Source organism: Hylobates moloch, unplaced genomic scaffold (assembly GCF_009828535.3).
Source record: "Hylobates moloch isolate HMO894 unplaced genomic scaffold, HMol_V3 SCAFFOLD_8, whole genome shotgun sequence".
Lineage (NCBI taxonomy): Eukaryota > Metazoa > Chordata > Mammalia > Primates > Hylobatidae > Hylobates > Hylobates moloch.
Genome location: NW_026652283.1, coordinates 125,347,454 through 125,370,433, shown reverse-complemented (window position 1 = coordinate 125,370,433; position 22,980 = coordinate 125,347,454). Strand labels below are relative to the sequence as shown.

At 37.2% G+C, this 22,980-nt stretch overlaps 2 long non-coding RNA genes across 4 annotated transcripts in view; one reads left to right on the top strand and one right to left on the bottom strand.

Annotated features, from left to right (window-relative positions):
• LOC131384075 (uncharacterized) overlaps positions 1-955 on the top strand; it is a 182,222-nt gene extending 181,267 nt beyond the window's left edge. For all 3 annotated transcript variants that reach the window (XR_009214573.1, XR_009214572.1, XR_009214571.1), the window contains exon 6: positions 764-955. This is a non-coding gene — a long non-coding RNA (uncharacterized LOC131384075). The remainder of the gene's footprint in view (positions 1-763) is intronic.
• Positions 1-22,980, bottom strand: part of LOC131384079 (uncharacterized) — a 40,064-nt gene that overhangs the window by 2,616 nt on the left and 14,468 nt on the right. Inside the window, exon 2 of the long non-coding RNA XR_009214577.1 lies at positions 1,281-1,464. This is a non-coding gene — a long non-coding RNA (uncharacterized LOC131384079). The remainder of the gene's footprint in view (positions 1-1,280; positions 1,465-22,980) is intronic.

The window sequence follows — 22,980 nt, the reverse complement described above, 5'->3', positions numbered from 1 at the left end:
GGAGAGGCTGAGGCAGGAGAATGGCGTGAACCCGGGAGGCGGAGCTTGCAGTGAGCCGAGATTGCGCCACTGCACTCCAGCCTGGGAGACCGAGCAAGACTCCGTCTCAAAAAAAAAAAGAATTATTTCTAAGCAATAACTGTTCCTTTTCTTCAGGAATGATTGTACGGCATTAGATTAGATGATTCCTACTCTCTTGAAACCCAGCACCTGGAAACAACCTCAAATCATACCCACTTCTGGAGACTTAAATATTCTTTTCATGGGTTAATCATTTTTTTTAAAAAGTTGATTTTGCAGGATATATATTTTCTTATAAAAATGTATTAACACTAATTATAGAATATAATTGTATTTCACATATTGGAAGTTCATTTTCTCCAGCTTTTCTCGTTTCTTAAGAAGAAAAGAAATATAAAGAATATGCATACGTGTTTAAAACTTAACGAAGAACATGCACTCATACTAAAAGGCAATATTTTTGCCACTGTAAGGTATAGGCCAATTGGCTTAGAATTACATGTAAATTTAGACCCTTGTTATAGGTATAACCTGTATATATGTAATATATATACACACACACATATATGTATACACACAACACACACACTCACACACACATATACATGATGTGTAACCAAAGGGAAGGAGTTTCTTCTAGGACAGCAGGTAATTAATTCAAAAAATAAAAGAGTATCTGTGTGCCAGGAACTGTATAAAATGTTAAAGATAAAATAATGGAAACCCATGATCTTTCTCTCAGGAGCCCAATCAGATGCTTTAAAACAGTGTCTAGAAGGAGACTGGGGAAAAACGACTCCCTGAGAATTGACAACTGATGAGCCAAAGAGCCAAAAGGACCACAGGAAGCCCCTGAACTCTGAATGCAAGTCCAGCTGCCCCTCATGAGTCCACCCCACAATCTTGGAGAGTGGATGTAAAAGTTATCCTGCATTTTAACCACATTTCCATCTCAAGTTGTTGTTTTAAAAGATTTCAAAAAGTCCTTACAGAAAAGGGTCAGATTCAATTTTCCAGATACTATCTAGATGCTGGGCCAATCACAACAGCTGACGATGAACGCACGAGGCCCCAGTGGCAGGTGCTGTCCCCAGCAGCAGGCACCATGCACAACACTTGTCATGCATCCCCACACAGTTCTGTGCTAGTTACTTCTTGCCAAAAGTGCCAGATTCACGTTATTGTTGAAATGCTCTAAGTTTAGAATTTTAAGGGGAAAAGACCAGAATGCAGAATGAGCACACTGCACTTGTTCATACCTCCATCCAATAGGAACAAAAGCCACCTTGGAGCAGATGGAAGAATTATTTTCTCCTGTGTTCGCTTCAGTTTAGCTGTTTATCCTGATTATTTCCAGAGCGTGATGATTAAATAATTCCTCTTTGTTCCCAGTGGCGTAGGTGCTTTCTCAAATCCAGGAGCACATATCAATTTTGCTCACATCTGAAATTGCATTTAAAATGGTGAAATCAGGAAAATAAATCCAAAACACGTTTTTAATTATGATAAATCTACTCTACCAATTAAGAATTACATCTGGCAAATCATAATGGAAACCCCTGCTGAGTGGCTAAAACAAAATGATGGTTTATTATCTCAGTTTATTATACAAAGTTGAAAGGAAATAGTTCAAGACCATGGCTGTCATGAAAGGCCTGCTTGATGACATGACATTTGAGCAAAACTTGAATGAGGTGAGCCAGTCATGTGGCTACGTAGGGGCAGACAAACGTCTGGGTGGATGGAACAGCAAAATAAACCTGAGGTCAGATTATATTTTGGGTTTCTGAGGAACAGCAAGGAGGCAGGGGTGGAAAAGCAGAGTGAAGAATGACCGGGTTGCTGGGAAAAGTCCGGTTCGGAGAGAAAGTCGGGGGCAGAGGATGTGATGCCTTCTAAGTCGTGGAGATAGTCTTGGGTTTTACTCCAAATGGAATGGAAACTCATTTGAGAGTTTTGAACAGAGCAGTGATGGAATCAGATTTACATTTTTATTACACGGATTTGGCTGCTATAGAAAGAAAAGACCATAAAGGGTAGGGTGACAGCAGCAAGACTCATGGAGGCAACTGCATTCCTTCAGATGGGAGATGATGCCCTGATCTGAGGCTGGGGCTGATGAGGAGAACAAGAACAAGAAGTAGGTTTTCGCCTGAGCAGCTCGGAGAACGGAGCTGCCCATCTATGAAGTTTTAATAGACTGGGAGTGCTACTGGTTTGGGGAGAAATATTAATTAGAATGGGTTTTGCTGAAAATGAAACAATATTATGACTTGTGCAAATAGGCTATTCCCATTGAGAAGTTCTGACATCATGAGCACATACAAGTGGTACACAAAGGGAAGGGGTATGAAGGATGCATGAAGGCTGCCTCTCTGCGCGAACGTGTGTTTGGATGTCTTTGTGAACTTTGCCTACAAAAGATAAATCCAGAGGAAGGCAGGGGGCAACAGCCTGCAGAACTAGTGCCAGGAAGAGCCTAGGGTGAGGCATCCCTGACGTATCTAAGTGAGAGTGACCGTGTGCTGGGGAGTTGTGGTTCGAGGTTCAAGGGAGTCACAAGAACTAGATACAGAAATTTAGGAGTCATCCAACTATCCAACTAGGTATGGGTTTTTTGTTTTGTTTTGTTTTTCCTTTTTGAGACGGAGTTTTGCTCGTCACCTAGGCTGGAGTGCAATGGCCTGATCTTGGCTCACAGCAACCTCCACCTCTCAAGTTCAAGCGATTATCCTGCCTCAGCCTCCCGGGTAGCTGGGATTACAGGCACCCGCCACTACGCCCAGCTAATTTTTGTAGATTTAGTAGAGATGGGGTTTTGCCACGTTGGCCAGGCTGGTCTTGAATTCCTGACCTCAGGTGATCAGCCTGCCTCGGCCTCACAAAGTGTTGGGATTACAGGCGTGAGCCACCACGCCCGGCCAAGGTATGCTTTTTAAGCCATGGAATTGGATGAAAACACTCAGGGAATGAGAATAGATAAAGAAGGGAAGAAAAATGTGTGAGAGCCTAGCTTTGGGGGATATCACAATCTTGAATTGTTTATAAATACATTTTCTGTATATCCCTCTCTTGTTTTTATAGATTTTTGTGCTTGCTTTTGTTTTTATACCTAAATATTTAATGCAGCTGGAATATGTTCCCCTAGCTTCATTCTTCCACGTGGCTAGTCAACAGCTCTTCATTATTTACTTAATATTCCAGATTATGAACTCTTTAATTGCTACCTTCATCATCTGCTAGAAATTCACTTTTGCTCGGGTTTATTTCAGAACTTCAAAATATGTCCTACTAATTTATCTATGCCCGACCCTCGCTACTCTCTTGTATTCATTGCCGGGCTATACCGCATTTAGTATTCATATTAACATAAATTATTAACCACTATTAACATAAATTATTAACCACTGTTAACATACATTATTAACCTCTAAAACAAATTAATCAACTTACTTTTACATCCCTTCTTTCAGAATTATTGTCATTTTTCTGCTGGTCTTATATGTGTATTCTACTAGATAAATTTGGGAAGCATTCTGTAAAGTGTTCCACAAACAAACAAAATGACCTTTTACAATTTGAAATACAAGTGTGATGCTATAATCTGATATGCTTCTATAATGTTTCTTTTATAATATCTTCTACATAATATCATTTAAAAGAATGAAGTTATGCAAAACAATTCCAAGACGTAACGAGTTGCAGTAAGGACTACAGATAGCGTAGTTGGTGTTTGTTGGCAGAACAGGATTCTATTCAGAACCACACATCGTCGGAATATGATAAAGTCTTTCTTGAGCTGCATTTTTTGAAGTGATAAATGACATGGTGCCCACACGTCATGTCCACAGTCCCCGAAACATCAATCCCACCATGGAACCGTGTCAGTACGTGCACATACAGTGTATTTCAACTTTAAAAATGACCTTAACTTGTGAGCTACGAATCCTGTACACACTGTGCGGTTACAAAGTCCTAACTGAATCACCAGGGGCAGGGAATAAATTACAGATTGCAGATCACAGGAGCGTGTTTCTTTCTAGTGTCTTTTTCTTTATTTTGTAAAGGGCTTTGTTGTGAAAAGAGAATGGTTCTGTAATATTAAAGGAAAAGAAAACCAGATTCCTGACAGGTAAAAGAAGAAATATCAGATGTTTTCGTTTTGCATACTTTTGTTTCTTCTTGCCTGCGTAACTTATGTAGCATATATTTGGTCAATAGAAATCAGTCGGTTTTCCCAATTTGATTATAATGGATTATATATGTAAAACACCGAGAACACGTGTGGACGTTAAGGACAGCTCTACCTATTGGGCTAACCCTGGGATTGGCCTTTAAGCTTTCTGGACCTCAGTTTGTTTTGCATTCACTTTAGTAATTTATTTTCCTCTATTTTTTTTTTTTTTATTGGGACAGAGTATTGCTCTGTCGTCCAGTCAGGCTGGAGTGCAGTAGTGTGATCTTGGCTCAGTAGATCCTCTGCCTTCCAGGTTCGAGCATTTCTCCCACCTCAGCCTCCTGAGTAGCTGGGATTGCAGGTGCATGCCACCACACCCAGCTCATTTTTTTATTTTTAGTAGAGACGGGGTTTTGCCACGTTGGTGAGGCTGGTCTTGAACTCCTGACCTCAAATGATCCGGCCGCCTCAGCCTCCCAAAGTTATCAATTTATTTTCAAATCATGGGGGCTAAATGATTAGCACGCTACATGCTCCAATTCTAAAAACACGAGCCGGTTCCCTTGCATAATTTGCTGAGGGAAACATCTGCGTTTCACTCTCTGTGTACTGAAAATTAACTCTCCATCAATGGAAAGCATGTACTACAGTTTTCAGTGATGTTTCAGGTGAGCTTGGAGTAGAAACGGCAAAGGAAAGAGCCTGGGAATAGACCCCTGGTGGGGGAGTGTTTTCTCCCACATTCTGCTCTGCTAAAATCATTAGGACCAGCAGCTCATCTCGGACAGAAGCTTTTAAACCTCTAAGAAGAGTGAGCAAATTATAAATGATGCTTATGCCTGGATATTTGTGAAGATATTCTTTCGTCTGTGTTAGTCTTCTTTTTTTTCCCCACTTGTTTGTCATGTGTCAGAATACACTAACATACAATTTACCATCATAACCATTTTTAGTGCTTGGTATTAAATACATTCAATATACTATTGAAGACTGTTTGCTGAGTATTAAATAGATTCATCGTGAGCAACCGTCCTCCCCACACATCTGCAATGTGTTACTCTTTTGAAAGATTATTCTTAGTTTTGATCAACTAAAAGGTGAAATAAGAACCGGGTTTTACTTTTCCAAATAAAATAGTGAACTTGGCTTAGGAAACGAATGGGGATGACATCCACAGTGATTATTCAGGCTAACGGGAACTTCAGGGGGTACTGGAAACCCGTGCATGAGGGGCACAGACGCTCTAGACCCTCCGGGATGAGGTATGTAAACACCTCAGACAACCAATAACAAACTCAAGATAACTGGGATTTTTAGATCCTGGGTTTTCGTTGCTGTTATTATTTATTTATTTATGTATTTTTTCTGAGACAATAATTGAGGGAGACTGAACCAGAATGAAGAGGCTGAGATTTGTACTTTAGAAAATCTATCCTCACATCTTAAGTCGTCCTCTAAGGAATAAACCAGCGTGCGATTGTCTGCGAACCTCCTTTCTGTCCTTAGGAAACAATCGGGCTTCGCAGGCCAGAGAAAAAGCAGCTGCTTCAGTGTGTGAAACTATCGTCTGCAAATCTGGAAGTACGAATTCACCATTTTGAGAACAAAGAGAACCTACCCAGTGCCTGGGTGTGGGTAGGAGAGGAAGAGCCAGAAGCACTTCTGTTGTAAGAAATTCTTCACAACAAAGTTCCAGTGGAAATTCTGCTCCTTCCAGAGTCAGTCATGAATGAGCCAGGCCAGGGCAGCCTGGGCTGGCGATGCTCACATCTGCACCTCCAGAGGGGTGGACCCTGCTTTCCTACAGGCCCTCAGAGAGCCAATCAGGACCCTACCCCCGAGATAGCCAGGACCCCACATCTGAGCTAGCCAGGACCCCACCTCTAAGACAGCCAGGACCCCACCTCCGAGACAGCCAGGGCCCTACCTCCGAGGGGCAGCGCTGACCCTGGGGTCAGCTGAGGGTGGCTTCTTCCTCATGAAACAGTAGGACAATTTCTGGGTTCTTCACTGCTGGATTTCCAAACCCCAATGCAGGCACTCATCATGCAATAGGCCTCATAAATATTTGTCAACTTTATTTTAAAGGAGAAAATAAAATGTACTGATGGTGTTCACTCCTTGAATGGATATTAAATAATTGCTTGAGAGGCCTCAAAAGTGAGATTATTCAATTATTTTGTCCAACCAGTGCATATTATTTTCTCTTTATATGTTAGGTATATATACATATATATAGGTGTGTGTATATATATGTGTATGTGTATATACACACATATACATATATAAAATTAATATAAATTCATTATGTATATATACACATAGATAAATAAAGTATATATGCATATATACACACACAAACATATATATATATATATATATAATTTTAGATTATTCAATTATTCTGTCTAACCAAGTAGTCTTCTGTCTTTTGAAAAATTAGCTAGGTTTTGTCTATGACACACCAACCCAGTGACATGGAAATGGAAAAGAAGCACAAATAAATACAAGGTTGTTTTTCCAAAAGAACTTACGGTCTAAAGAGGAGTGGGAAACAGATCAACAGGCCAGTTTCACAGGGCGGGTAAAGGTTCTGCCAGGGTTATGACCATCATTCTCTTGGAGTCCAAAGAAGTGAGCAGCCTCTGTGTGGTTTTCTTGAAGATGAACATGAGTTTATAGACACGGTTATTGAGAAAACCACCAGGATTCTTTGTAATGAGTGCATTAAAAACCTATTCTGTTCTGAAGAGGCATTTCAGCAGCCACTACAGAATGCTAGAACCCAGAAAACAAAGAACGCTACTCTGCCAGACAGCCGCGAACACTGGTAGCTAGAAAATGGAACTTCGATAAGAATGATACAGTTGATGCTATGCCCAGGTAAATTTAGTTACTTCGAGAAGACTCAGCTTCACAGCCTGGACCTCCAAAATATGTCCTTAGTGCTTGGCAGTCCTTCTTCAATCTGAGCTTCTAGAGCTTGTTTCAATGGCTTTGGCCCTTTCCTGTATATTTGGTGAACTGGAAACAAAATGATCTGTACTAGTTTAAAATGAAACTCAACATGAGCTGCCTGCCACATAGGAACCATGAAATGCCAACTACTCTATAGGGTCGCATGTAGTTGTAAGCTTTGGCTGTTCACTTAACTTCTTTAAAGCTGCAGATTTTTCACTTTTCCATTATTCTTACTGGATAGGATGCATGTTTTCCAAACTGTTCTATGGAGCTTCAGGGGCTCCTCAGAGGACCTGAGGTCTTCCCTGGGGAATGAAGTACAATTTCTGAGAAGGATTTCAACTCCTCTTATCTGCCTCTTCCATGCACAGATAAGCTGAGTTTTTAATCTAATTTTTCTAGACACCTTCCTGTGTAATCCAAATATTGCTGCACCTGCTTTCCTGTCTTAAAGGGTGGATTTTTGCTGAAATTCCAAGGGCCATCTGAATGCTTTATCTTGCTGCCTCCTTGCAAGGTCCTCCGTTGCTCTCCAGGACTGCAAGTCTCTCCTCTTTTCCCACTGACAGCCACATGTGATTCTGAGGTTTAGTGTAATCTAAGATTCCCGTGTGTCATTCTTCTCGGGATCCCAAGCCAAGCTGGGCAGAAAAGGCATTTGGTCTTTCCTTTAACACCTTGTTTTTGTTTTAAGTCTTGCAAAATACAAGACTCTGGCCACTAATGATTACACCCAATTTCTAACTCAAGAAACAGTTAACCTTAAAAAAAAAATAGAAACTCTATACTATAATTCAGGCAAAGTTTTATATCCTCATGACCTCATCGTTTCCCTCAGGAAATCTTTGTGGACTTTTGTACAAGGCGATTTTACTCAGTTCCTTCCTCTGTCATGCCAAGAAAGAGGTACCCCGGGCTTCGGCCATATAAACGTAGTTGTCCTCATCCATATATTTCATGCCCTTTAAGTAGAGAATGTGTAAGGAGGGAAGTGGGCATCTAACAATTGTTTTATCTTCCCCTTGCAGGAACTGCGGAAATCCCACCTCCTATCCTGGGTACATAATTCAGTATTTTTAGATGCAAGTGACAGAAGCCTGATTTTAAAAAGATTGAGCTAAAATACAGCAATGTACCATCATAAATAGGAAAGGATAAATCATTCCTAAAGATTAGCTTGCTCAAGGTAGTCTAGATCCTGTCTTCATGTCTTTATTTCTTTTTTCTTCTGCTTTCTTATACCCCTACACACACACACACACACACACACACACACACACACACACACCCTCCCCCCACAATACAAAACACATAGAGCACTGTTTTTAGTCAATGTTCCCCATGCTGGAAAACCTCCTTGCTAGAACGAAACATTGCTTTCCATAAATGAAGGGCAAGTTCAGATCAAAGAAAGAGGCAGACCACTCTAGGCTGGTAGAGAGTCAAAGTTTTATTTGGGGGAATTTACACACCAGGTAATCTTAGGTGGCAGCAAGGCAAGGTGGATCTCTGTTACTTTTGGTTGAAAAATAAAGTCACTAATGGCATGTCAGGCCACCTGGTTGCTTTCTCAAACCGTCTACATTCGCTTAAAGGGCTCGTTGGGCTTCTCTACAACGTGGTCAACGTTCCCAAGGGGTTGGGAGTGATGTTACCAGCAGAAGCAGTTGTCTTGGCATCTAGTTATGGTATGCTTTCTCTGAACACTGGGTCCAGTAACTCACCTTGTGCTACCTGGAACCTACATTCACAACACCCAACTTCTCCAAGTGGCAGAGTCTGAGCTCACAGCCTTGGAGCCTGCACTCCAAAGGAGATTATCAACCTTGATTTATCTTTCCTCCAAATTTGACTATAAAAGTTGAAAAAGCTACATTTTTTTTGGCTTGGTTTAGGTGACAACCCCAACTCTATAGGGTATAGGATTGATAACTGGGGTTGATAGACCCACAAGAACCAGATACAGGTGTGGGAAAGTATCCTTTTCTCAATGAAATGAAACGGGGGAAATGAAAGTGCAAAGTGGTTGGAAAAGTTAACACAACACATGTGCATTAAGCTTAGTCATCTCTTAAGTAACCATACAACTCAAGATACTTCGTTCTGTCACAGATAACAAATAAAACTCGTACTGAAGAATAGATCCCCTGTCAGCATGCAATACATTAATACATTGCCCTTCGAGATATAATGGGTGCCTCATACTCTATTGAAAAGCACTGTCTTCATTCTCTCTCAGCCAGAAGAAAGTTCATGTCTTATACTCCTACACACACACACAAATGCACACATCCCAACACAACAAACATGTAACACTGTTTTTTAGTGCCTACTCTCATTATTAATCAGGAGAACACAAAAAGGATCTTAAAATCTTCTGATAAAAGCTGGGGTGCAGTAGATGTATGCACACGAAGAGGACAGTAGCCAGTTTCTCCCATCATGTTTGTAAGATTTAATTTTATTTAAAGGTTTTTCCTACTACCAATGTTTGATTATTATTATTGAATTAGATGGCCTCTCATTTTTCTTTCAGATATGAATTTTTGTTCAATAATAATTCTTCAAAATAAAGCAATACTCATGAATATTGATAATTTATTTCACTATAACATTTTGGGATCCATCATATTAAAAAGATCATAGATGCCAATCAACTATAGTTAAGTTACATTTAAATGTACTTATAATAATACATATCCTTGCTTCCCTTGTGGATACAATGAAAGAGGAGTGATTTGCATGTGCAAATGACTTTCGTCTAAAGAATAGCTATATAACATGTCATCAAAAATGTTAAAGATTCATAGGGAAGATAACAAACATACATATCTAGCTGATAGACTGTCAGGTGCCAAGGCATTATTACTAGAGAAAGATTTCCATTTTCATTGGATTAAGCATGCATAGCAAGTAGACTTAAACAATTGATTGAAATCAGAAAATGTCAAAGCTGTATTTAGAAAATTGAGTTATTTCTTTTAAAGCAGTATTAAGTCAAGGAAAAATCACAGACAAAATGGAGTGGTAGTATATCTCTACATTTAATTTGAAATTTTACATATGGTAACAACTACTGTTAAATTATCCATGGCTAATTCGTCTTAAACTGAAATAGACAATTAAGCATGTTCTGGACTGTTAACTGGTTCATATTTTAGGTGCTTGCCTAATTAGACATTTCCTAAGCTAATCATTTGCACTGGTTAATTTTTTAGAACATTTTATTGAGAATTTGTAGCTCTTTTTGCATTTACTGTTTTTGAAGTTATTTTTGTAAGAACACTGACTTGAAGATACATAATCTACTCTAAACATTTATTCTAACCCTATAAATAAATAGATCATACCACACAGAAATAGGATGTTCAATTTTTTGAAACATGTTGGATGTCTTGACATATGTCACATAATACATATACATATACTTGCACACAACATAGTCTTATATGTACACATGCATGTATTACATAGATACATACATATATGCATAAATACATACACACATATATAATTTTTTAAAAGGCACATTATAAGTTTTGCTGTTTATGTAGAAATGTAGAGCTTAAACAGAGACATAGACCAATGGAACAGAACAGAGCCCTCAGAAATAATGCCGCATATCTACAACTATCTAATCTTTGACAAACCTGACAAAAACAAGAAATGGGGAAAGGATTCCCTATTTAATAAATGGTGCTGGGAAAACTGGCTAGCCATATGTAGAAAGCTGAAACTGGATCCCTTCCTTAAACCTTATACAAAAATTAATTCAAGATGGATTAAAGACTTACATGTTAGACCTAAAACCATTAAAACCCTAGAAGAAAACCTAGGCAATACCATTCAGGACATAGGCGTGGGCAAGGACTTCATGTCTAAAACACCAAAAGCAATGGCAACAAAAGCCAAAATTGACAAATGGGATCTAATTAAACTAAAGAGCTTCTGCACAGCAAAAGAAACTACCATCAGAGTGAACAGGCAACCTACAGAATGGGAGAAAATTTTTGCAACCTACTCATCTGACAAAGGGCTAATATCCAGAATCTACAATGAACTCAAACAAATTTACAAGAAAAAAACAAACAACCGCATTGAAAAGTGGGCGAAGGACATGAACAGACACTTCTCAAAAGAAGCCATTTATGCAGCCAAAAACACATGAAAAAATGCTCATCATCACTGGCTATCAGAGAAATGCAAGTCAAAACCACAATGAGATACCATCTCACACCAGTTAGAATGGCCATCATTAAAAAGTCAGGAAACAACAGGTGCTGGAGAGGATGTGGAGAAATAGGAACACTTTTACACTGTTGGTGGGACTGTAAACTAGTTCAACCATTGTGGAAGTCAGTGTGGCGATTCCTCAGGGATCTAGAACTAGAAATACCATTTGACCCAGCCATCCCATTACTGGGTATATACCCAAAGGATTACAAATCATGCTGCTATAAAGACACATGCACACGTATGTTTGTTGCGGCACTATTCACAATAGCAAAGAGTTGGAACCAACCCAAATGTCCAACAACGATAGACTGGATTAAGAAAATGTGGCACATATACACCATGGAATACTATGCAGCCATAAAAAATGATGAGTTCGTGTCCTTTGTAGGGACATGGATGAAACTGGAAAACATCATTCTCAGTAAACTATCGCAAGGACAAAAAACCAAACACCACATGTTCTCACTCATAGGTGGGAATTGAACAATGAGAACACATGGACACAGGAAGGGGAACATCACACTCCGGGGACTGTTGTGGGCTGGGAGGGGGAAGAGGGGAGGGACAGCATTAGGAGATATACCTAATGCTAAATGACGAGTTAATGGGTGCAGCAAACCAACACGGCACATAGATACATATGTAACAAACCTGCACATTGTGCACATGTACCCTAAAACCTAAAGTATAACAAAAAAAAATGTAGAGCTTAAAAAATTTAAGCTTTATATTTTTAGATATGGTGAATCAAATTTAAACAGATAATGACTATGAAACTCTGAACCCTTTAATTCTCAAAGTGTTTATATTTAGGAAGCTTAGAGAGTGTATGGAAGCATAATGTAATATGGCACCATTAAAGTGAGGCAAATGCATGCATGTTAAAATAAGCATTAGTCTTAAGGGATAGTTGTATTTTTTATATTAAAAAAATTAAATATTTTATATTTATTTTAAAATCAAAAAGTTGTAGTTTTGTAAGAGAAATTATTATACATTAGGTTTTTCTGTGATATGAATACCCTAATTTTGGCACAGTAGGTTTTGTTGGTTTTGTTGTTTCGGCCACCCAGTTTGTGGTACTTTGTTATTGCAGCCCTTGCAAACAAATATAAAATTTGTTTTCAGAAGTTAGGTGCTGCCGGCCGTGGTGGTGTGTGATTACAGGTTTGGCAAGGCCTATAATCCCAGCGCTTTGGGAGGCTTAGGCAGGAGGATAGTTTGCTAGCAGCATTTCAAGACCAGCCTGGGCACTATGTGAGACCCTGTCTCTACAAAAACTTAAAGTAAGATGTTCAATTTCTGTGCGTGGTGGTGCACCCCTGCAGTCCCAACTACTTAGGAGTCTGAGGTGGGAGGATCACTTGAGCACAGCAATTCAAGGCTACAGTGAACCATGATGCTCCGCTGCACTCCAGTCCGAGACAGACAGACTGAGATCCTGTTTCAAAAGAAAAACAGGAAGTGGGGTGCTACTGTAACAAACACCTACAAATGTGGAAATGGCTTTGGAATCAGGTAATGAATGAAGGCTGGAATGAGTGACCACGCCATGAATGGACAGGGAAGAAACCTAAATGCATGTTACTAAGTGAAAGAAGCCAATTTGGACAGGCTGCATACTTTATGATTCCAACTACACGAAGTTCCAGACAAGGAAAACTATCAAAACAGAAAAAGGAGTGGTTGCAAAGGAGTTTAGGGAAAGGGAGGGATGACTAGTTGGAGCACAGAGGATATTTAGGGCAGTGAAACTTTTCTGTATGATGCTATAATGGTGGATCCATGTCATTATACATTTGTCCAAACCCACAGAATGCACAACACCAAGAGTGAGCCCTCATGTGAACTATGGACTTTGCTGACAACGATGTGTCAATGGAGATTCACTGATTCGAACAAATGCACCTCTCTGCTGAGGAATGTTGATAATGGGTGTGCATCAGTGGGGCTGTGCATGAGTGGGGCAGGGAGTAGATGGGAACTCTTTGTGCCTTTTGATCAGTTTGACTGGAAATCTAAAGCTGCTCTTTAGAAAATTACATCTTAAACATTTAAATAAGTATAAAAATTTTAGTATGAACATCATTCTTCTAATGTGACATCTGTCACTACTGCCAATATATTAACACATCTTGAAATAAAAGGTGTGTTATATAGCATATAACATCAACAGCATATAGTGTCATATAACATCCAAGAGTTTGTAACCATTTTACCATAGAGAAGGTGACTGGGAAGGTCCTGGGTAAGGCCCTCAATATAAATGTAGGTTAGGACAGAGAGTGGGGAAAGAGCAGGTACAGGTGATGAGGAACTGTTTTCAGGTTGAGCATGAAAGTACACAAGAAATGCTTAATAAAAGGCTCCCAGGATGGACTGATAGGAAGGAAAGCAGAGCACAGAAATACTCACTCCTAGAGCTAGAAATGTCTGACAAGGTAGCTGGGCAGATATGGGTTCTCCCAAAGCATCTATGCCAAGCCGTGATCAGGGCTGCACTTTAGGACCACAACCTAGTCTTCTGCTGCTGTTAGGTGATGATGCTGGTAAGAACAATAGAGAATCCTAGAATTAGGGGGATTAAAGCAAATATTGGCTGCAGAGTTATTGCCACCAGGAAACAGTGGTTGGGCTTAATTATTTGCAAAATATGTCTGAGGGAGATGATTGATCTCAGCAATAAAGCAGAAGTCAAGTGAGGGAACCTGGGACTCACTGTGTGAGGAGGTGCTTAGCAACCATGACTTGACATTGAGTCACTTAAAAATTAAAACAGTACTCCTTGGATGAGCAGCAGATCAGATGAAGAAGTTGGGAAGACATGGGCTCTAAGAAAAGAGGGCTATTGGCAGATCATTAGTGCACCAAGAACATCTGTAAATTCAATCAGAATCAAACAGACAAAATCAAAAAAAAAAACAAAAAACTGATGTCTAAGTCGTACTCCAGCACGTATATTTGATGACATCATGTGAAAGTCACAGGACTTTCCAGTGTTTCCACTTTATGTTAACGCAATATTGCAAAGCCAATGTGCCCATTTTTACCCTAGTGTATACAGCACCGTTTGTTTGAGAACAAACAGAATACCAGAGCTCTACAGCAGCTTCAGAACAGCAGGGATTAATAAATGGATGGATGTCAATCAAAGAAACCTCAGCCTGTAGCTGAGCCACCTGAGAAATGTCCCAATTTTGTAATTGCTTTGCAGTTCTGTGATATAGTAAATTGGGTTTTCACTTCTGGATTTGTAAGTACCATTCTATCTTGTTAACTAAAACTAAATTACCAATGCATGCCAAAAAAAAAAAACCAACTACAGACTGTCCCCTTTTTTGCTCTTGGAAATACTTGGCACCTAAGAATTTATTCCAGGAAAGTATTTCTATTTTTTGGAACCCTAAAACAGAAATATAATGTCATTTAAAAGTATTTATACTCGGCGTTTCTAACACGATGAATTCATATATTAGAAAGAACTTTGATGCCTGTGCTTTTGCTTTGTGCACATACATTTCAAAATCTAACCAAGAAATACTAGCACCTCAAAGTAAACACAGCGAAGTGTCAAGTTTGTATTGTGGAGAAATAAAAGTGGCATTGTTCTCTGGAAATTTCTAACATAGCCTTCTTTAATTTTATACTTTTCAAATGTATTTTTCTTTGATTCTTTTGTTCTATGACAATAGTAAAGCTGGATTTTTATCACTGATGTGTTTTCTGACCCACAATTCAACTTGAACTAAATAATGAAGTAAGCAGAGTATGTATTTGGGACACTTCAATTCTACACTATCTATTTTATTTCTAGGAAGTCATTACCATATCATCATTCTAAAAGTCATCATAAGCACCATAATCACAGTCCACAAAAACTAGAACAACAATGTTTATCAAGTGCCTTATTAAATCTTAAATTTTATTATTAACGTCCATTGCCAGTTAATGTAGACTAACATGAATTGTTTATTTAATAAAAATAAAATGATAGCATACTACTTTCATTGCATTTTAGGTTAGGCACCTGAAGCCTAAAGTGTTTCAGCAACTGGTATGATGTCACATACCTAATAAGAAGTAGAACACGTCCCATACGTTAAGCTTCCGGAAATGAGGACAGCAGGCGCCTAACGTGGACTTTGCCAAATCTGAGAGTCCTACAGCATTTCCATTTTGATAGTTACTTGTAACAAAACGGGTACATCTTGAAGCTTAGGGAACCTGAGCATAAGTCTCCATTAAACTGGAATTTAAAAGGACTTTACATGCACTCTAAGGGTAAACTAGAAATAAATTCTACCAGGCAGATGAAGAACAAGAAACTTCACCTGTTCCAAGGATAAATAATGAATGGAGAAAAAATCTCTGAACATAAGACTGCCCCACGTAATTAATCGGTCTGAATTCACAGGATTCACTCTACCTGTTGGGTCTGAAATACCTCAAATGGAGTGGGGAGTTTAAATGCCCTTGCTGATCATGACTCAGGTAACTGGAAGAAGAAAAATAAATTCTTTCTAGGAAAACTTAACTGCGACCTGAGCCTGAAAGTATTCTTACAGATTAAGGTCTGGAAAAAAGTGAGCAGCAAGCAGTAGAAATCCACAAAATGCAAGTCAATGAAACACTGTGATTGAGAATCAGCAGGAAATTAAACACACACAGATACACACACACACACACAAACACACACACACACATACACCCCAGAAGTAGACCAAGAAATTAAGGCTGGAAAGAAATCTATAAAGACTAGCATAGTATAATTGAGAAATAACTAAATCTTATTATAATACAACGAATAATGCTTAAAAATATATTCAATGAATGGATACAATAACAGATGGGAAACAGTTTTAAATAGTACTGAACTGGAAGGCAGGACTAAAAAAAAGATCTCAAATGTATTCTTGAGGTATAGTTCTGAATAACTTACTTATAGATTACATATGCACTATTAAATAGCTCATAATGTAGAATAATAACAGCAAAAAATCACAAACAAAATGAGAAAATATCCTAACCGAATAATAAAAATAATACATATCAAAACATATGACATACAGTTTAAGTGAGATAATTCTTAGAAAACATTTTCTAAGCCTTAATTACTTACATTAGAAGGAACAAGTGCTGTGGTAACATAAGAATCTGACTTGAAATTTTAGAAAGAAATCCAGCAAAATAAATGCAAAGAAATTATGAGGAACTTAATAATGGAGATAAGTACAGAATAAATAGAATAGAAAATGTAAAATATAGAAGATCAATAAAGCCAAAACTTTAAGAAGATCTCGTATATAAAAGCAATTTTAACAAGCTTAAAGAAAAGGAGAAATAATATTAGGAATAAAACAGAATATACGAAATTCTACCAAAAAGTCTACAAAAACTTAATTTGCTAACATGGACTGAAGAATGAGAACATATAAATCATTTTAAAACCCTAAAAGAAATGAGAAGTTATAAACTTTCCCAGAAAGAAAATACCAGCTCAAAGCTTTTATATGTTACTAATACCCATTGTCAAAGAGCAGATCATATGAGTATCAATAAAATCTAACAGATAATAAAAACAGGAAATGGAAGTCTAATCATTTAATGAGGCTATCAAAAGCTTAATATCAAATTAGAGTTGTAACTAAAAGTAGAGATGATAGATTGTTTTCATTGTGAACCTAAGTACAAAAATGTTAACGTATTAGTAAGATCAACCTAGCAGTAGATAAAAATAATAATAGATCATGAATAAATTGGATTTATATCAGAAATGTAGGTTACTATAATATTAAAACAGTTAATTTAATTCATTATGTTAATCATATTATTTATTTATTTATTTTAGGGATGGGGACTTGCTCTTTTGCCCAGGCTTTTGTGATCACAGCTTACTGCAGCCTCAAACTCCTGGGCTCACTCAATCTCTCACCTTGACCTTCCAAAGTGAGGGGATTAAAGGAGTCAGCCACTGCTCCACGACCCATTTTACTAATTTTAAATGAAAAAAATCATATGTATATCTTGATAAATCTATATAAGATGTTTGATGAAAATTAGTACTATTTATGAATAAAAGGTAGAACCAAGCCTCTTGAAAAACTATATGACTTGTTTATCTAATGAAGAATATACATGAAAAAATCTAGTAATCATGACAATCGTTGCTGAAATATTGAACAGGAATGACAAAGATACCCGATATTACAATGTATATTTTATATTGTACTAAAATTTCTGGCCATTGTGGTAAAATGTAAGGAATAAGATATAGGTATTGTAAAGATAAAAGGCATTATTTGAAAAAATACACTTTTTCCCATGGAAATCCCCAAGTAATTTACATATATTTTAAATTATTGAAGAAGTTTAGGAAATTTCAATACTTTCTAGACAAAAAGTCAATTTCTTTTACGTATGTAATAAACTATCAGCATGAACATCTAATTTAGAAAATTAGGCCATTTACAATAATATTTTTAAAGCTTCAAGTAATATAACATTTTCACTTTTGGTTGACAGCCAGATAAATGAGGAAACCACGAATAGTGAATCCACTGTCTGGATTCTCCTATTCAAGATTGCCAATTCCAGATGAGTTGGCTGAGAAACCGACTCCAAACTTTGGAGAGCTTCATTGAACTGAGGTACCAATATTGAAGTACTTGGGTTGCTAGGAAGCAGTAACTCCTGATGAATCAGGACAAGATGCCAAAGGGCTGGACCCTATGAGTCGGTAACCCATAAGTAGACTGGCCTCAAAGTAAGAAGACTGGCTGCAATAAACTTAATCCCTAAAACTGGATTGAGGTGATCTGGATTATTGGTGCTGCTGTTCATCTGTGAGAAGCAAATGTAAATTGTCTCTAAGTGGAGATATGTCAGCTGAAGTAATAAAGTTTTTTCATATACAATGATCAGCATGCATGCAAAATAACTAGGAAATTACAGAACAAAAGCCCACATGATTTACAACGAAGTTTTAAAATGCAATGGAGACTTTCAGAGTTATTTTTGACATAGAAAGAGCCTAGGAGTCACCATGCTCATCCTTAACACAAGAAGAAGCAGAACAAACTGAGAACAAATGGATTATCTTAGACCCAAAAGAGAATTTAGATTAAAGGGGGAACCGCTACCCTGAAGTCTGGAAGTGACAGGAGAATGCAAACAATCACAGCAGAGATCAATTTACTGGAGCACAAGTCAATGGAGCCATCAATGGCTAGGAGGACATATAGTAACTTGGATGTATTGCTGGAGGCCGAGTGGACTAGTGCAAGGTGAGAAATTCATGGGGCATCAGTCTTAGGGGCACCGCATATAAATAGGTTTTAACTCCAGGAACACAGCTCAGCTCTCACAGTGAAGAGCCAAGAAAACACAACACAACAAAACATATATTTAATATTCTTAAAAAGCCAAAAGTTCAGAATTCGGTCAATAGATTTAATGTAGTCCCTACCCTATCAAAATTTCAGCTATGTTTTTCGTTTGTTTCGTCGTTTTTGTGGAGATGGACAAGCTAATCTTAAAATTCATATGGAAATGCAAGCGAACCTGAATAGCAAAAACTATAAAAAAAGAATAAGGTTGGAGAACTCACACTTCCTAGTTTCAAAACTAACAACAAAGCTACAATGATCAAAATCGTTGTGACCCTAGATTAGGGAATAGTTTCTTAAATATGACACCAAAAGCAGGAAGAAGAAAAAAACAGATAAATTATATTTCCTTAAAATTAAAAACTTCTGGTACAGGAAGACATAGTGATAAGAAAGCGATACTAGTGACAAGAAAGCAGTACCAAAATCCAGAGAATTAAAGGAAATATTTGCAAACCATCCATCTGATAAGTCTTGTATTCAGAATATTAAAACAATTCTTACAAGTCAGCAATAGAACCAACAACAAGCAACCCAATTAGAAAAAAAGCAAAGAATCTGAACAGGTATTTCTCCAAACAAAATATGCAAATGCAATTAAAACCAACACTAAAACACCATTCAGTCATTAGGGTGGCTACAGCAACAACAAAGACAGATTAAAAAAAGGCATGGACAAAATATGAGGGCACTGGCTAGTTCACACATTGCTGCAGGAACACAAAGCAGTGGAGCCATGAGGAAAACAGTTTGGCAGTTTCTCAAAAAGTTAATCACTGATTTACTATAAAACTAGCAATTGCATTCCTAGACATACATCACAAAGAATTGAAAATATATGTTTGCACAAAAGGAGAACATATAACTTTATAGAAAAATTATTTATAATACTCCAGAGTGGAAACAACCCAAATACCCTTCAGCAGGTGGTTGAAGAAACAAATGCTGTATGCACGTACAATAAAATATGAAGTCATAGAAAAAATGAAATACTCCTACACTCTACTGTACAGATAAAGCCTGAACATATTTTGCAAAGTGAAAGAAGTCATATACAAACGATCACATAATATATGATTCCATTTGTATGAAATGTCTCAAATAGGCAAATCCAAAGAGACAAATTAGATTGGTGGTTTCCACAGGCTGGGGAAGTGGGGGAGAGATCGGGAGATATGGGATTTCTTTATGAGCTGATGAACACCTTCTGGAATTAGATAGTTGCTATGAAGGCACAAAATTGTGAATATTCAAAAAAAACCCACTGAATTTTATATCGGTAAAATTATATGAATTTATGTGAATTTTGCATTAATAAAAGCTGATTAAAAATAAATAAAATAAAAAATTCTATATTTTATATACTGTAAAAATCTTATCCCATATTAATATAAATTAAATAAAAAGCATTCTCACAAGACAGAGAAATATTTCATAGTGATAAACGGTTCAATTCACCAGGAATATGTAATTGTTCTGCAACTCTAATGCACTCGCTAACATAGCTTTAAAATTATATAAGATAAAAATTTACTGAACTACAAAAGAGAAAAACACAAATTCATAATGTAGCAAGGTTTTAACACATGGTGCTCATAAATGAGAAGAAAAAAAGATATTTAAATTCAGTAAAGATACAGGAGATTTGGAAACAGAATGAACTATTTTGAATTAAATGACATTAAGTAGATGTTTTATACTCCCAGCGGAGTGCAGATGCCTTTAAGCACACTCAAGAATTTACCAAAAAATGGCCATGTTCTTGCCTACAAGTGAGTCTCAACACATTTCACATAACTGAAATCATACAGAATATGTTCTCTGACTATAGCATAATTAACCCAGAAAATTTTTAAAAATCTATATATTTAGAAATTGAGGGATATACTGTATGAGTCTAAAAGTTCAATGAATTTAAAATAAACATTACAAAATATTTTAAAGTATACGATAATAAAAATAGTCTTTATTGAAATATATGGGTGCAGAACATAATAATGTGTAGAAGAAACTGTGACATCTGGAATGTATATATATTTTTAAAGTGAAATTAAAATTAAATGAGATTGTCTTTCATCTCCAAAAGTCAAGAAAAACAGTAACTTCAAAGATAGCTGAAGAGAAAAAAAGCATAAAGACCAAAAATCAATGAAATATAAAACAAAAGACAAAGAAGATTAACAGTCAAAGGTTCGTTTTTTCAAAGGATTATTAAATCTGAACTTGTAGGAATATTTATTTAATAAAAGAGAAACTAAGTAACAACTAACAATCAAGAATTGGCAAATATGACATCAGTGTAAATCCTGCATACAATCAATAGTCCATCAAATTTATTTTGGAGGTAAGTTTGAAAATTTAGAGGAAATTTTTTAAAATTCCCAAACAAGAATAAAGGCAACTTACTGAAGCTTCAAAAGTGCTAAAAGTAAACCTCATGATTAAAAACTTTTCCTCTCCTCCAAAACACACACACACACACACACACACACACACACACACACACACACGCACTCTAAAATGTATTATCCTACATGGTTTCATCAGTAGAAAGACACAGACAGTAAACATTTAAAGAGATAATTAACAGCATTAGCAATCTGAGGAATGCACACGGTAACCACTGTAAGAAAGCATTACTTACATAACAGAAAGATTTAAATGAAATGTATCATTTTTAAACATTGACAATACAAAGTATTGGTAAAGATATTAAACACTGAGAACCCTCATATACTGCTGGTGAAAGTCCTGACGGTATAATCTCTTTAGAAGACACCTTAAAATTATCTATTAAAGTCCAACATACACACGTCCTTGGTCCTCAAATTATTAATCTTGAGTCTATGTCCAATACACCTTCCAATTTATGTTTACACAATACATACATAAATATAAATTATACTGTATGATACAGTGTGATACGCCACAGTAACATATACAAACCATCTAAAGCTAAATGTGAATATAGGGCTGAATTTCACAAATATACGTGGGCTGACCTTTAAAAGCCCTGAATTTAAAAATATCTGTAGTATAATTGTGAAGTTTGAAAAAAGGCAAACTAATTGAGTTTAAAGGCCTAGAAGATGGTTACGTCTAGACAGGTGGGAAGTTTAGTCATATCTGGAGGGCTTAGAGGTGGTTCTGTGAGGGTGGAAAGGTTCTGTTTATAGCCTAAGAGGTGGTTGAATAGGCTGTGCTTTTGGCTAATTTATTATATTTCCAATTCTGTTTCTTTTTTCTAGTTCACAGTAAAAAGATTAGATTGCTGGTGAATATTTTCACAAAAACTGGCATGGGGTTTAAGAAAAGCATACATGCACAAGAACAAGAGAAAAGGAAATAAGGTGATATTAGATCAATCAATCAGTCTTGTGATCTAACCTGTCCATTCACTACAGCACAAGTTTAGAAGCAGGCAAACATCTGAATGACCAGCAAATCACCTCACATATAAGTTTAACCTTAATTTCCAGTGGGAACTCTAGGAAGAGACCCCCAGTTCACTGCAAACCCCCACTGCCTTCCTCCATCCTAGACAATGATCAGAAATGCACTGGTCAGGTATTCAGAAGCAATATGACTGGGTATCAGGAGGCAATTTAAGGATGAGAAGCTGCCCGACTGAAGTAGGGGTATTTAGCACAAGTTCAAGTAATGAATGCTGGGAATGTCAGCCATCTCGCTACTGACTCCTGTATACTGGTAACAAAGATTCCTCAAAGCAGGTGACTGGAAATGCTTTCCTGGGGGAATCAAATCTGTTTGAATGGACAGGTTAGATCACAAGATGGACTGATTCATTGATATATAGATAGATTAGGTGGATGATAAATAGATTAGATGGATGAATGGGTAAATGGTTGGATAAAATGATAGATAGACGATAGGTAGATTAGGCATATGGATGGATGGATGGATGGATAGATGGATAGTTAAATGGATGAATGGATACTTGAAGAGGCTGACATTAGGGATTGATCACTAAACAATTTAGTCACATCAGTCTATAGTGAAACATATATTCTATGAACCTCAAAGAAGAAAAAAAGAGTTCTCAATCATCTTTTGATGTCCCATTCTAAAATATGAATGGACAGAGAAAGTTCTTCACACACTTTGAAAAAGGCTTTGATATGAAATTAGAGGCTAATAAAAGGGAAAACAATGAACATAGAGGAATTAGAGACTGTGCAG